Source organism: Microtus pennsylvanicus, chromosome 9 (genome assembly GCF_037038515.1).
Source record: "Microtus pennsylvanicus isolate mMicPen1 chromosome 9, mMicPen1.hap1, whole genome shotgun sequence".
Classification (NCBI taxonomy): Eukaryota; Metazoa; Chordata; class Mammalia; order Rodentia; family Cricetidae; genus Microtus; species Microtus pennsylvanicus.
In genome coordinates, this window is record NC_134587.1 from 41,203,851 (window position 1) to 41,210,125 (window position 6,275).

Below are 6,275 nucleotides of genomic sequence, written 5' to 3' on the forward strand. Positions count from 1 at the left end.
AATGAATACATTTAATTAATAATAAAAAAGTAAAAAACAAAACAAGAACAAAACCAACCCAACATGTATCTTGTTTCAAGATGGTGTCTGGGCCCTGAGGACGTTGTGTGTCCTTGGCTGGTTTTTCATCTCTCACAGTGTGAGAACTTTATGCTTTCTGTGGCAGGATTCCCTATGTATCCCTGGCTGTGTAACAGAGCCTCAGACCTTAGAACTGACTCCATGATGAAAGTACCTTTCAGGCTGCAAAACTCAGGACGTAGACAACTCCACCTGCCAAAGCTAAAACAAAGGCCCAATCCATCAAAGCTCTCAGAATGTACTAACCTTGCTTTTTAGCTTCTGTAATCCTGCTTTTGACTGATTGTTCTTATTAACTGGAGTGTATCAACCCAGAAAACCCAGAGCATAGTGCTAGCTTTTTTTTTCTGGGGCAAGGTTTCTCTGTGTAACAGTGCTGACTATCCTAGAACTCACTTATAGAGCATGCTGGCCTTGAACTCACAGACGTCTGCCAGTCTCTGCCCTCCCAAATGCTGGTGTTAACGATGTGTGCTACCACCCATTGGCCAGAATATGGTTTTTGTACTTAAAAGATCAACCCGAGAAAGGTTCAGGACTACACTGGGATCCCACACACCCAGTTTAGCCACAGACCAACTAGTAAAGTCTTTCTTTTGGCTTAAACCCATGTCTGACCAGTCTTCTTTGATGAATGTCCCCACAACAGCGGACCTGGAATTTGCTCCTAGAACAGGGATGCCTGGAACTCATGGAGATCCACCCCCTTCTCTTGTCAACACACCTGGCAAGAATTTTTTTCCTCTCTGAAAGCTCCAATTGGCCAATATTTAATAAACCTCCACCATCCTGACACCACATGTATGTGCTGTCTGCCAAGCCCTGGTCACTTCTGAGACAACTTCCTATCACAGCCTGCCCTTTCTCAGCAATTATGAATTAGCCAATCACATCATTTCCTAGGTCTGGCTCCTACCAATGGGATAAGGCTCATTCATGCCACATGTTACCACAAACAAAACAAGTGAACTTCCTGCTTGGTGTGCTTGCTCAATATTTGTGCGGTGGGGCGTTCTTTTGCAAAAGGAAGTTGCCTTGATAGGTTGACTTGGATTCCTTGTGTGTTTGTGAGACACTGAGAATATTTCCAACACATGGGAAGTAGACCGCGGTGTCCTACCTTCTCTTCTGTGGTTGGTGAATTTCTCGAACTTTGGGCACCTTCTGTGGATCTACAGAATGTTAGATAGAGGATACAGACAGATATTTGTGTGGCCAGGAGAGTCATTTAATCTCAGAGATTATGGTATTTAAGAAAGGAGAGGGGGTTCAGTCAACCCAGAAAATCAGGGAAACCAACTTTATGACTTTTGAGGAAGAGAAATGTTATGCCCAGATCATAGAGTCCCCAAAAACCAACAAGGAGCTCGAGTCCTGTATGTAAAAGCAAAGAGCCTTTATTCAAGTTCAAATTTGGACTCTCTGTGTCCAACACATTAACACAATCAGAGCCCCAAGCTCAGTTGGGGTGAGGGATTTCTAAGGTTAGGACACCTGAGTGACTGGCATTTGTCTAGGGGTGTACTGATGAGTGTGCTGGGCTGAGGGACATCAGGTAATCCTATCTACAATGGTCGGAATATTAAGTATTTCCTTTGGAACATTAGGTGCTTTCCCCTGGATGGTCCGTTCATGGGCAGTCTCTGTTGAACCTGTCGTGGCTGGGCCCTTTAGGAAGAATTGGGTCAGAGAGATCATGCTCTGTGGGCAAGTGAGGAAGTCATCTAGCAGCCATGGGGCGGTGTGAAGGAAAGCCACCTTAGGTGTATTCACGTGAGGTTGGGGAGATTTGCCCTTTGACACCTGAAGTCTCTAATTGCTGGGCATCTGTCGTTTTCCTGACTCGGGACACCTAAGGACCAGCTATTTCCTCCCCATATAGCATCAGGGATCCCGAGAGAGGAAAATGGGAGAGGAGCGGAAGAAAGAGCATTGCTGTGGGAGAGTGAGCCTGTCATAGCCTGACCTGTGTGGTCCTGAGGCAGTGCCTGCTAGTACCTGTAGACGTCAGGGAAACAGGGTCTGCTTATCTCTAGCTCAGAACTAAGGCTTCACGTGTAAGAAGTTCTGAAGCTCTGGGTGTGCTTTTCTGTCACAGCTGGCAGCGTTATTCATATTGGAAAAGCCCAGGGAAATGTTTCTCTCTAATTAAAAATGATTCCAGCCTTACTCATGGGAGAGACAGGCTCTGGCAGGAAATCAGAGTCTGGTAGCTAACTTCCTTCTAACCCCGCAGGCTTCTGTTGGCAGGTCAAGCTGTGGAGGCTTTGGGGTCTCATAGAGGCCCCACCCTTTCAGTTCCTGTAGTCAGAGGCCTCCACCAAAATGGGTACTTTGCTCGGCCCTGAGGGCCATGATGGATGAGTGTTTTCTTGTTGTGGATGCTTTTGTGCTGTTTTTCTAAGGTTCTGACCAGTCTGTGTCCCCCCTGGGATGCCTTGTGCTCACAGTTGACTTTGAACTTGTGTCTCTATCTAGAACCTTCTTTCCTCAGAGCTCTTCCCATGGGGCTGATTGGGCTTTCATAGAAAGAAGATGGAACTTCCAGGGACATTTGCTGTTGTCCCATGATGGGGGTCTCTGGAACAGACAGAGGAATGGACTAGGGAGCTTAGGCAGGTCTCTGCTGCTGATGCTCTTGTGGGCTCTGGGTGAATACTCAGCTTCTGTCCTACTGTTGGGTCCAGGCAGGAGCATCACTGAAGGGTGGGGCTTCCACTCTTGGCTATCCTGTTGTGGACTGTATCTACTTTGTGAGTTTTCTTGGTTACCTTTCTTGCTTCACCATGAGACCCCCCCCCTGAGTCCAGTATCTTGTTCTTGGTTTTGCTCTGCCCTTATCGAAAGGCTGGTTCCATCCCACCATGAGCTGAGAGCCACTCTCATCCTATCCTTTCAGGATGCCCGTGTCTATCCTCTCAGGTCCTGGAGATCACTGTCCCTGTTAGGTTCCTGCCCCTCAGCCCTCTCGTCCAATGTCCTGGCTCCTTTCCTTGGTCCCCATTTCAGGATAGGGCACTTCCTCGTGTTCCAGCATTCTTTGATGACTTTACTCTGCCACCACCTCCAAACAGCTCACTAATTCAGCCAGTTTGGCCCACCTCAGCCCCACTCTACCAGCCTGTTCTAGGTCAGTCTCATGTATGCCAGGATGGTGGACTATGGTTTCCTGGCACCCGCAGGACATTCTTCCCCCAGTGGCTAGAGTTGTCCCTTGAGTGGTTTCTCTGTTGGATACTTGGAGGTGCCCCATGGCCTCCAGGGGCTTCTCTATGTCCTCATCAATACCTCTCTGTCTTCATTCACACTCAGGTTTGGGATATTTGGTGCTGGAAGCTGATAGTTGGGTGTCCTCATCAATACCTCTCTGTCTTCATTCACACTCAGGTTTGGGATATTTGGTGCTGGAAGCTGATAGTTGGGAGTCTTTAAGGGAACAGGTACAGAACTGGATATTAAGATGGAGAAGGTCCAATGCTCCTTCCTGTTGGGAGCTTCCTGGGTGCCTTCCTCTTCTTGTTTCTCTAAATTCCATAGAAGATTCCATCTCCATTTTGAGAAGAGCCAAAATGTCTCCACAAGGATGTCTTCATTGAGAGCATGCTTTGTGTTCCCTGTCTACTCCACTGTCCTGTTCCTGTGACCTCTTCCTTCCCACAGGCAGTGCTCATAGGCCCATGCCAGAGAGACAGAGAGAGAAAAATCAAATACCAAACAAACAAACAAATAAACAAGCAACCTTAAAATGTTGTCAAATAGGATCTAGGAACACACACCTGTAATCACAGCACTGGTGGTTAGGAGGAGGCAGAGAATCGGTAGCTCAAGGTCACCGCTAGTGTCTTATCAAGCTTAAGGACAGTCTTGGCTGCAAGTGACCTGGTCTCAAAATATTTTTAAAAAATAGCATAAAAAAATAGCATAAAAAAATTAAAGCAAATAACAGTGTCAGGAAGTCGAATTCCTGGAATGGAAAAAGGAGTCATCATGCAGGATTATCCCAGCTTCCGTCATTGGTCGTGTGAGGATTCAGGCATAAGGCTGGCCCGTCACCTGGCAAGATGCACACAGGCAGTATTCTAGTCATCCCAGGGTCCGTTGTCCACTACATCACTAAGTAGTCTGTACGCAGGTGCAAAAGGTCCCTTTAAGAGACAAGTTCCACCCATTCCCGCTGTTCTTCTGAAGAGGCAATCAGGTCTCTGCTTCTCTGCCTCTCTCTCTCTCTCTCTCTCTCTCTCTCTCTCTCTTCCCTCTCCTTTACCCTTCTCTGCACTCAAGCTCTGTCTGCGGGGCATATTCGTCTCTCACCCACTGTGAGGCCTCTGGCTCTCGCTCATCAAGGTGTCTCACATCTGCGTATCATTACATCCGTGCTGGACTCTACCAGGCTCTTTCCATGTTCCCTCTTGCCTGTGGGTGGTCAGCTTGAGGACCCTGGGGACCCTTGAATTACCCTCTACAACCTGCCCATTTCCCATCCACCCAGCTGCTGTATCACTTCATACAAAACCAGCTAAAATCGGTGAGTTTCCCTCACGCTGATCACTGCCCTCGGGACTACAGCTGATCCCTTTCACCAACAATCACCTCTGACAAATTTCCCATGGGCAAGGACCTCAGGCCTAGTGTATTAGCACTGCCCTTACTGAGTGGTGCCTTCATTTCTTGGACCAATAAGTCTTCTCAGGCCTAGTGTTCTAGCATCAGCCCTACCCTCACTGAGTAGCGCCTTCATTTCTTGGACCTATTGTCAGGAACCAGCTTCTACAAGTATACTTTACCAGGGTAGTGGCATGAGGATTGCTTAAAAGAGAACAAAGACACGAATGAAAACAATGAAACAGGAAGTAGTACCAGGAAGGAGTTCCAGTGGGTACTAGAATCCGCTTGCATTTAATTTTCCATACACTTTTATACCCCAACACCACAGGGGGAAGAAGACAAAAGACTGCTCTACTATGGTACAAAGGACAACCAGAACAGTTATCTGTCTCAATACTTTGAGACATCAAGTCATAAGCATTCTGCTGTTTAGGCAGTGAACTCACCCGAGACCAAGTATCCTGAAGGCATCACTCCCAATGACAAACTTCCCATTTCAAATGAAGGAACAGAAGTGTGCTTAAATATCCTGACTGTTGGTCAGGGTGGAATGAATCTACCTGGATCTACCTGTATGTCAATGACCTGTATGTCAAAGCCTGTATATCATGACTTGTATGTCACAAGGACCAAGACACCACACCCTAGGTCAGGACATGTAGCCACACTTATTGCCAACAATTTTGAACAAGCTAAAACTCTCTGACATTCAGCCAAGGTGAAAATAGACTTATATTTTTGGGCCTCCACAACCTAGGGTTCTTTTTGGGTTCCAGCCCTTTTGGCTTCGAGCCTCTGACTTCATGCCTTTTTGGACTCCACATCTTTCAGGCATATTGCCCAGGTACTCATTCTTTTGACTGACAAGCCAGAGTATGACCTGAGCCAGTGGCTTATCTTTCTGCCTCACCTGTGGGAAACAAGCTCATCAAAGCATATCCCCAAGTTTTATGGATTCTTTCTAACTTCTGCCAGAGGATGAATAAATGGAAGGATTTACAACACATGGACAGGTGCCATCTTGGCTAAGGGCAGGTTGAATGTCTTAACCACCATCTTTACTAAGCTACTCCTATACCACTCAGCCCCAGGTGGTGACTATGGCAGGGAGGAACCTCAGACTCATGCAGTTCCACCCCTAACCAAGCTGTGCAGATAGCAGCCTGTCCCCACAATCAGAGCAGTTACATCAACTATCAACTGCCTTTATGCTATTAGCTATGCTTTTTAAAATTCCTTTTATACTGACTCTGTTGCATGTGGAATGTTTGCAGAGTGGCATGCTTTTTAACAGGACCTTCCAGAGCACCCACTTCACTCAGGGACCCCACTCACCTACTCCACCTGCAGTGGATCTGTTCTCTTCCACTTGCAATGAATCTGCTTTCTTGATCACCGGCGGCTCTGATTCTCTACTTTTTTCTTTGTTCCAAAGACCTGTGCATGTCTGCCTACTCTTTCTCTAGAGCCAGAGATGGAGAAACAAGCTTCAGATCATTTAGCATACAGCAGTTTTCCCTTTCATCTTATTTACTCAATTCTTGATATATAAATATATATATGTGTGTGTGTGTGTATGTGTGTGTACA